The sequence below is a fragment of the Paramormyrops kingsleyae genome, chromosome 3, assembly GCF_048594095.1.
Source record: "Paramormyrops kingsleyae isolate MSU_618 chromosome 3, PKINGS_0.4, whole genome shotgun sequence".
Classification (NCBI taxonomy): domain Eukaryota; kingdom Metazoa; phylum Chordata; class Actinopteri; order Osteoglossiformes; family Mormyridae; genus Paramormyrops; species Paramormyrops kingsleyae.
This window is the reverse complement of record NC_132799.1, coordinates 40585690-40596235: the sequence shown is the minus strand read 5'-3', so window position 1 is coordinate 40596235 and position 10546 is coordinate 40585690.

Genomic DNA, 10546 nt, shown 5'->3' with positions numbered 1-10546 from the left:
GAGGGGGTTGTTAATCAGTTTCAGCTGCTTTGGTGTTAATGAAATTATCAACAGGTGTTCTGGGGGACCCCCAAAACAGGAACAGGTGGGGCCACTGACATTTTTCCATCCTAATCTCTTCTGACTGTTTTTTCACTAGTATTGCATTTGGCTACGTTCAGTGTAACTACTGGTAGCATCAGGCGATACCTGGACCCTACAGAGGTTGCACAGGTAGTCTGACTCCTGCGGGATGGCGCATATTGATGTGTCATTGCCAAAAGTTTTGCTGTGTCTCCCAGCACAGTCTCATGGGCATGGAGGAGATTCCATGAGACAGGCAGTTACTCTAGGAGAAATGGACAGGGCCATAGAAGGTCCTTAACCCATCAGCAGGACAGGTATCTGCTCCTTTGTGCAAGGAGGAACAGGATGAGCACTGCCAGAGCCCTACAAAATTACCTCCAGCAGGCCACTGGTATGCATGTCTCTGACCAAACAATCAGAAACAGACTTCATGAGGGTGGCCTAAGGGCCCGACATCCTCTAGTGGGCCCTGTGCTCACTGCCCGGCACCTTGGAGCTCGATTGGCATTTGCCATAGAATACCGGTATTGGCAGGTTCGTCACTGGCACCCTGTGCCTTTCACAGATGACAGCAGGTTCACCCTGAGCACATGTGACAGAAGTGAAAAGGTCTGGAGAAGCTGCGGAGAACATTATGCTGCCTGTAACATTGTTCAGCATGACCGGTTTGGTGGTGGGTCAGTGATGGTCTGGGGTGGCATATCCATGGAGGGACACACAGACCCCTACAGGCTAGGCAACGGCACCTTGACTGCCATTAGGTATCAGGATGAAATCCTTGGACCCATTGTCAGACCCTATGCTGGTGCAGTGGGTCCTGGGTTCCTCCTGGTGCACGACAATGCCCAGCCTCATGTGGCGAGAGTATGCAGGCAGTTCCTGGAACATGAAGGAATTGATACCATTGACGGGCCCCCACGTTTGCATGACCTAAATCCAATAGAACACCTCTGGGACATTATGTTTCGGTCCATCCGACGCCACCAGGTTGCACCTCAGACTGTGCAGGAGCTCAGTGATGCCCTGGTCCAGATCTGGGAGGAGATCCCCCAGGACACCATCCATCATCTCATTAGGAGGATGCCCTGACATTGTTAGGCATGCATAGAAGCACGTGGGGGCCATACAAACTACTGAGTACGATTTTGAGTTGCTGCAATGAATTTTCAGCAAAAAGGACTAGCCTGCTGCATAATTTTTTCACTTAGATTTTTGGGGTGTCTTTGAATTCAACCCTCTGTAGGTTGATAATTTTCATTTACATCAAATGATGTGGCATCTTTTTGTTCCCAACAAACCAGCAGGGCGCACAAAACCACACCAGGGCGCACATAGGGACGAACAGGGGGCATGGGCACAAACGGACGGGAAGGACACACAGGAGGCACAAAGGAACCGAAAGGGGACAAAGGCACAGAAGGACGAGGAGAACAGGTGGGGGCAACAAAGGGACTAGAGGACACCGAGGGATGAGGGGGAACCACAGGGGGCACAAAGGGACTAACCAAAGACAAAGGCAGTGGCAGAGGCTGCTGGGATTGCTGTAGAGGCTGCTGGGATTGCTGTACTGTTCGGGAGTGGTGTAGTCGCTGTGTGCACTTGTGTTGTGTGCCTGTTGAAGCGGTTGATTTGATTTGAATTATCTGTAAAGTATATTTGAGCGTTTGTGTGCCAGCACGGTTACGTGGGTGGTTGTTGTTGTTTTCATTTTTTACTCTTATTTTTACGTGTGTACTTGTCTGTCCTTGTGAGTGTTACCGACAGCTGCGGGCGCGAGTGGCGTTTCTGTTTGCGTCCTTCGCATCAAACACCCGCGGGTAATATTATCGAACATCGGTAACATTAACTCTAAAAGGTCAGTTGCTCCGGAGCTTTGCTCGGTCGCCGGTCGGGGCCGGGAGGACATTTTCCACTTTTTTTCCCGCTCCGGCAGTAGCCTGCTTTGAGAGGGTTTTTGTGGTTTTTTGGCCTCCCTAGAGCAACTTCGCTTTAGTTTAGCTAAACGTGGTTCAGCAGGAAGTTAATCTCGGGTAAGTAATTGTAAATTTGGGTTATTTTAAAAATTAAATTTAAAGGTTGTTATCGCTGACGCTGCGGGATAATTTATAATAAAGTACCGATTTAACGCAAGTGTTAATTTAGTGTTTTAGTGTACTCGGCACTTTGTTTTAACTATACGTTAATTAGATCAACTAAAAGTTTAAATATTCTCTATTAATATACTGGGCTGGGAGTAAAGGACGGGGACATAGTGAGTTAGGTAATTATGGGGCCAGCTCAGTGTTGTGTTTGCAAGATGTTTGCCCTTCTGGATGCTTGCGTCCAGTCGGACTTCGTCTGCGAGCGATGTGGGTTAGTTGACTCACTCATGGTCCAGGTTCGTGACCTAGAGGAGCGACTGGCTCTCATCCAGCATAGCAATGAGTTAAAGGAGAGAGTTAATACGCCTTCTAGGGAGACTATGTGTACGTCACAAGCGGGGAGGGGGGAGAATGATGAACAGGTAGGTCGAGAGAGCTGGGTGAACGTAGGTCGTAGACGTAGAAAAGGGCGTACACAGTACACAGAGGCGGCATCACCTGAAGTAACGGTTTCTAACCGCTTTCAGGTGCTTCCAGCTTTAGAGCCGGAAGAGACTGGGGAGGCAGGTGGGCCCTTGGGCACCAAGGAGCCACCTAACCCCAGTAGGAGGGAGGTTGTGGTAGTAGGGGATTCAATTATAAGAGGTGTAGATAGTTATGTGTGCACCCGTGATAGAGGGTCCCGTACGGTGTCTTGCCTGCCTGGTGCCCAGGTAGGGGACCTTCCCGATCGAGTGGACAGGCTTTTGGCCCCAGCCGGGGTGGATCCAGTGGTCGTGGTGCATGTTGGCACCAATGACATAGGAAAGGGCAGAAGGGCTGTTCTGCAAGATAAATTTATAGAAGTCGCGGATAAGCTTAGAAGCAGAACATCCACGGTGGTATTCTCTGGAATACTTCCCGTGCCACGTGCAAGTCAGGCAAAATTAGCTGAGATAAGGGGATTAAATGCGTGGCTAAAATGGTGGTGTAGGAAAGAGGGGTTCAGGTTTATGGGGCACTGGAAGACCTTCTGGAACAGGTGGGACCTGTTCAAGCCGGACGGGTTGCATCTGAACCATAGGGGAACCAGTGTATTGGGGAGGCGTATGTGCAGAATAGTTGAGGAATGTTTAAACTAGGGACTGGGGGGGCAGGGAGGTCAGTTAAGAATTTATGTGGGGAGAGACGGAAAGCCCAAATAAATATTAAAAATAGACACTGTAAAAGGCCTACCATTAGTGGTCTGTATTTGAATGCTAGGAGTATTAGAAACAAAATTAATGACTTAGAGGCTTTAATTTCTTCAGACAATTACGACATTATAGGAATAACTGAAACATGGATGAGTGACAATGATGGTGATGAATATAATATGGATGGTTATACGTTGTTCCGTAGAGACCGGATAGGCAAGAAGGGAGGTGGTGTTGCAGTATACGTAAAAGAAAACTTGCAGGCAAGGGATCTCACTGATAAAAATAAAAATTCAGAAGCTGTATGGATCAAACTTGATGCTAAAGATTCAAATGGCCTAATTGTCGGGGTTTGTTATAGGGCACCTAATGTAGCTGTAGAGGAAAGCAGAATATTATATGATGATATCAGGATTATGAGTAATAAAAATGATGTGGTGGTTATGGGTGATTTTAATTTACCTGGGATACAGTGGGACACAGTCTCTGGCTCTTCTGTAAATGAACTTGAGATGGTGGAATTAGTACAGGATTATTTTTTTACTCAGTTTGTTAATACTCCTACCAGGGGAGAAGCCCTTCTTGATCTCGTTTTTTGTAATAACCAGGATAGGATTGGAAAATTAGAGGTTTTAGACCCATTGTACGGTAGTGATCATAACATGGTTAAATTCGAGGTTAATTTTAGTGTCCGAAGAGCAAAGTCTAAATTAAAAGTATACAATGTTAGGAAGGCTAACTTTAATGGTATGAGACGGAAATTAGAAACTGTAAACTGGACAGAGTTAAATAGCAAAACAGTTGAAGAGGCATGGGAATTTTTCAAAAGCACATTGTTACAAGTGCAAGAGGACTTCATACCTGTTTCCAGCAAAACTAAATCGGCAACCAAGGTGGTTTACTAAGGAAATTAAGAATAAAGTCAGGAGGAAAAGGGCTCTGTTCCACAACTGGAAAATAACTAATGATTTCAAAATCAAGCAGGAGTATCTACTGTAAGTCTACAGGCAGAGTTAAAAAATGACATTAGGCTATCAAAGAGGGATGTAGAAAGAAAAATTGCATTGGAGGCTAAGCATGACAGTAAAGGTTTCTTCCAATATTTTAACTCCAAGAGAGCACTAAAAGCTGAAATCACTAATTTGCAGGATAGTAAGGGCCTTATAATTGATAACGAAATTGATATGGTAAACGAGTTTAATGATTATTTTTCAAGGGTGTTCACAATAGAGAACACAAGTAACTTACCACCAATTAATACGAATACAGCATCGTCTATGACCAATATATGTATAACTGAGGTTGATGTGATACTAAGCCTAGCTAAACTCAAAATAAATAAATCGCAGGGGCCTGATGGCATCTTACCTTTAGTCTTGAAAGAGATGAGGGATATTATTAGCCAACCTTTGACTTTAATATTCCAGAAATCGTTATCTGCGGGTGTGGTACCATCAGATTGGAAGCATGCTAATATAACACCCATATTCAAAAAAGGGGATAGAAGTAATCCAGCAAACTATAAGCCAATCAGTTTAACTAGCATTACTGGAAAAATAATGGAAGCTATAATTCAAGTGAAAATGGTAGATTACCTAGATGCAAATAACATTATAAAGGATAGCCAACATGGACTTAGGAGAGGTAGATCCTGCTTAACGAATCTGCTTGAGTTCTTTGAGGAAGCTACAAGTGAAATTGATCACAAAAAGGCCTATGATGTGATTTACTTAGATTTCCAGAAAGCCTTTGATGTTGTCCCCCACAAACGGCTCTTGTTAAAGCTTAAAGCTGCAGGAATTTTAGGAACTGTGGCAGCTTGGATCAAAAACTGGCTAACTGATAGGAAGCAGCGAGTAGTTATTAGAGGCACTATGTCACAGTGGGCATCCGTTTATAGTGGGGTACCGCAGGGTTCAATTTTAGGACCACTATTGTTCCTAATTTACATTAATGATATTGACACGAATACATACAGTAAACTGGTTAAATTTGCAGACGACACTAAGGTGGGTGGGGTAGCAGATACTAATCTAGCAGCAGAGAGGCTTCAACGGGATCTGGATTTAATTAGCGAATGGGCTGATACTTGGCAGATGAAATTTAACACAGATAAATGTAAGGTAATCCATGCAGGGAGCAGAAATATACAGTACAGATATTTTATGGGTTCCACTGAAATAAAGGTAGCTGATTACGAGAAAGATCTCGGTATGTATGTTGATGCTTCCATGTCCCACTCTCGCCAATGTGGGGAAGCAATAAAAAAGGCGAACAGAATGTTGGGTTATATCTCTAGATGCGTGGAGTTTAAGTCAAGGGAGGTGATGTTACACTTATATAATTCCTTGGTAAGACCCCACCTAGAATACTGTGTGCAGGTTTGGTCACCATACCTCAAGAAGGACATTGCTGCCTTAGAAAAGGTGCAACGAAGAGCTATGAGAATGATTCCTGGTCTTAGAGGAATGTCTTATGAGGAGAGGTTAGCGGAACTGAATCTGTTCAGCCTTGAGCAAAGGAGACTAAGGGAGGATATGATTCAGGTCTATAAGATTCTAACGGGTCTGGATGCTGTTCAGCCAAATGACTATTTCAATATTAGTCTAAATACTAGAACTCGTGGCCATAAGTGGAAATTAGCGGGAGAACATTTTAAAACAAATTTGAGGAAGCATTTCTTTACACAGCGTGTAGTCTGAGTATGGAATAGTCTTCCTGCTATTGTAGTGGAAGCTAAAACCATGGGTTCCTTTAAATCAGAGCTAGATAAGATTTTAACAACTCTGAGCTATTAGCTAAGTTCTCCCCAAACGAGCTTGATGGGCCGAATGGCCTCCTCTCGTTTGTAAATTTCTTATGTTCTTATGTTCTTATTACCCAGTCCATATCAGTATAGATATCTAGCATGACTTTTTTCCCATTGAGATCTGATGTGTTTCCAAGTGTTCCTTTAATTTTTTTGAGCAGTGTACTTTAATACACTGCAATAACTGTGGGTTTTATATTTAATGTTTATCAGTCCAATGCCTTCATCTGCTGCTAATTCTGTCATGTATTGTGGTTTTTGTTAACTTACAAAATTAACTTAAGTGAAGTCCCGCTTCTAATGGAAAAGTTTAATTTTTAGTACTGTTAATACTTATGGTCAGGCATTGTACAGCAATAAGCATACCACTGCATGTCGTACTTTGTATGTGACAAAAGTTGAATTTGATTGCATTGTGGCCATGGTAAATAAATATAACCAACAAATGTTCCCTTTTTGCAAATCGCAGGGCCATCCACGACACAGGAGGATGAGGAAACAATTTCTGTTTGCTCAGAAATGCTAGCCATATGAACTTGAAACTGTTTTGCAGCGAATAACATTTGTCTCTTCCTTATAAACCCATGCAGTATTTGCTGTGTACAGGTAATGATTTATGTGTTGTAAATGACTAGATGTTTAAAGATTCAGCACCATTAATTCCAAAGAAAGTTTCCTTAATGCCAAGAATGCCTCGGTGGCCAGGAAAGGTAATGAATATATTTAAAAAGGACTTTAATGCAATGTAAACCTTCCTGATTTCATGGCACACTGTAGCTTTGCTTAAATGTTCAGCATCCCCCACACTGTACATAAATGAGCCACTGGCAAAGTAACACAAAGTGATACACATAGACTGAAAAGGAGGCAGGGCTGTGTATGCTCATGTGGTATGTTGGAAATTGGTGTTTTCGTTGAGGTTGCTTTCTAGGGGTTGTGCTGAGTGTCTATAAGTGGGTACATGTTGGAGTGTTGGGGATGGAGGCAGAGTTGTTTTTTTTTTATGCCTATTGCAAAGTTTTAGTTAATTGGTAATGCCTTATTGGTACACTAGGGGGAGGTCACGAACATGTTCCTCATTCAATAAAAGTTATCGAAGAGGAAACATCGCTGGTGATCTTTTTGTGATTTTTCCTCTCCCCTATTCAGGTATTGTAAAGTTGTTTTGTCATTAAATTTTGTCTAAAATGTCAGTACTGGTTGTGGTTCATGTTGTAGTATTTCCGTATGTGTTTTATGTAAGTAAACATAAAAAAAACGGCTAATTGTATCTTAATGCATTAGATACGTGCGTAACTGCTCGTGCTGAAACCGGCGTTAAAGTAGTTAGTGGTGTGTAAAGTGTACTGTGATAGTTTGTTGTTTAAATAATCTCTGTTATTTTGGTTTATTATTTGAATTTACTGTGTAGATATGGCATATTTTGATGTCTTATATTGATCGGTTATTTCGGGGTTAATTATTTGAGTTTAAAATGGCTGCCATCGCTATCGTGCAGCGCTTGTGTGGTGGCCTCGCGCGGGACACTGCCCGTGTACCAGTGTTCCTCATTCAATAAAAGTTATCGAAGAGGAAACATCGCTGGTGATCTTTTTGTGATTTTTCCTCTCCCCTATTCAGGGAGACAACATTTGGAGGCACCGCTGGGATTAAGCTTTTCAGATTTCAACTGAATTCCCCAGACGACTTCTGAGCTAGCTTATCTCTTTTACTTTATTTGGAAACACTGCTGTGAGGAAGATGCTACTGCGTGGAGTAGAGCTGGAAGTTGAGGGTTGGATTCACATTTCTGGAGGTCAGTCAGAGATTGTCCAGTATTGTGAAAACCACTCGGTTTAAAGTCTGTCTCCACATAGTAAAGATCCCCTTGCTCTGTAAAAATGACCACGTTGGAGGCTCTGCAAGAAGAGATAGCAGGAGAATTGCACATAATGACCAAAGAGAGTCTACTAAATGTTACTGATTTTCTTGGAATATCAGGAGAGAGAAGGACAGCTGTGATAAGAAAATCTCGTATTTCTCTAATCACTCACATTTTGCGATACCTTGAGAGAGAGGAGATGAAAGAATTAGAAGATGAAGGTATGTCCGAACTGTTACTATTAAAAGACAAAATTGCTGAACAAGTCCAAAATATATCACCGAGATACCAACCAAACCCATCGTGGCGTAAAGACTTTAAAATTGTTGGGCAAATGGGTGAGCCAGGTCAGAGAGACAAATTAACTTTTTCCAGTTTAGCCCATCAGATTGAGAATGGTTTAAAAAGGGGATACCCAGAAGCAGAGATCGTTGATGCTGTTATAAGAGCCATTTCCCCAGGCTTACAGTTGCGTAGCTACTTGGAAGGAAAGCCCAATCTTACACTTCCCAGTCTTAGACGCATACTGCGTTCCCATTTTCAGGAAAAGAGTGCGACAGAGCTATATAAACAGCTCACATCTGAAGCACAGAATACTAAAGAGTCCCCTCAGAGTTTTTTAATGCGGGTTTTAGACCTTAAGCAAAAAGTACTTTTTGCATCTCAGGAGTCTGAATCAGGACTCAAGTATGACCCTGCTTTAGTTCAAAGTATGTTCTTGCATACGGTGCTTACTGGGCTCCAGAATGACAACATCAAGACAGACATGCAGCCACTTTTATTGGATACAACTACTTCAGATGAACTACTATTAGAAAGATTAAACACTGCTTGCACAACTGAGGTTGAGAGAAAGAACAAGAGGAAATCCAGTGCCCCTCAAACAACTTCATCTGTCCATGTAGTTCAGTCAGGGGATGCACAGCCTTCCAAGTGTCCTGCAAAAGAGACTGTATCAAAAATACCCTCTGAGTTGATGAAAGAACTAAAAGAGTTAAGGGCTAGTGTAGCTTCGCTGAATAGCCTCAGCACTGAAATTACTCAGATCAAGGAGAAAATGCAGCAGCCCTTTTTCTCGTCACAATCCAACACCTTACCAACCAATAGGGAGCCTGAAAGGAACTTGGAAAATGCATGCCTCCCTACCTATCAGCAGCGGCAGCACTCTGGGTACAGTCAGTCCCATGCCCCATTTTCGGTGCAGCAGTGTCCACCAACTTTGCACATTAAAAGCACCGCTCGTCCACCAAGGCGCTGTTTCGTGTGCCAGCAAAATGGAGCTGTCGAACGATGCACACATTGCTATCGATGTGGGAGTGGAGAACACTTTCTAGCTGGATGCAGGATTAGAGGCACAAGGCCTGCTAGGGAGGCTCCTTTAAACAGGGAGTGGTTACCACCACGGGACGGGTGTTGACCATACCAAGCAAACAGTCCCTGACAGATCATAAAAAGGAATGTACTGGCCTGTCATACTCCAGTGAAAAGTCTTTCTGTATAGGAGATACAACCTACTATGCCCCTCAGATTAATCCACCTCACAAGGTGACGTCACTGGTTGGTCGTCAATGTCTTGTCGAATGTTATTTGAATGGTCTTAAAATACAAGCTCTGTGGGACACTGGTTCGCAGGTTTGCATAGTGGATGAGCGAGGAAAAGAAGAATATCTGTCTACTGCAAAGCTGAAAAACGTCTCTGAATTGCTCGACTCACCTGACAGTTTAACATTGACTGCAGCAAATGGAGCTAACATGCCATATCTCGGCTGGGTGGAAACTACATTCAGGCTTGCTTCCGAAAATGACCCGACAAAAGAACTCACCGTTCCAATATTGGTGATGAAAGGCCGACATCTTTCCCACCCAATCATAGGGTTTAATGTTATTGAACACATTGTAACCAACACTGAGGAGGTTAAACGTTATTGTACAGTGAGAAAAACTTTTCCAGGTTTGAAGAATAATAAAATAAGGGCATTTATCCAGGCCATCAACAAGGAACAATCATGTATATATACGGTGAGAACAAAAAGAAGGGTAACAGTGATTCCAAAGCGCAGTATTGCACTACTAGAGTGTCGTGTTGCTTCTCAACCACCCACAACTGATATGATGATGATATTCGAGCCAGATATTAACCCTCAGTGGCCTGAAGGTCTGAAGTTTTGTGATGCTCTTGTGGCTCTACAAGGAATGTCCATCCCATTCATCACTCTTGCCATCTCTAACTCGACAGACAGGGACATTTTTATAACAGGGTACACAGCAATTGGGACAGTTCAACCCATAGTGACAATGTTACCCATCCCAACCATTGAGGAAATGGAAACACCAGTTAATGTAAATCATACTGTTGTACAACCACCAGTTCAAAGCAGGGTGGCTGGAGAGATTTGGGACCCACCTGTCGATCTGAGTCACCTGGATGAGGACCAGAGGAAGATAGTGAGACAGATGATTAGGGGAGAGTGCAGTTCTTTTTCAAAATCAGACAATGATATTGGGTATATTGAACAGCTACAAATGAATATTTCCTTAAAAGATTCAGAGCCTG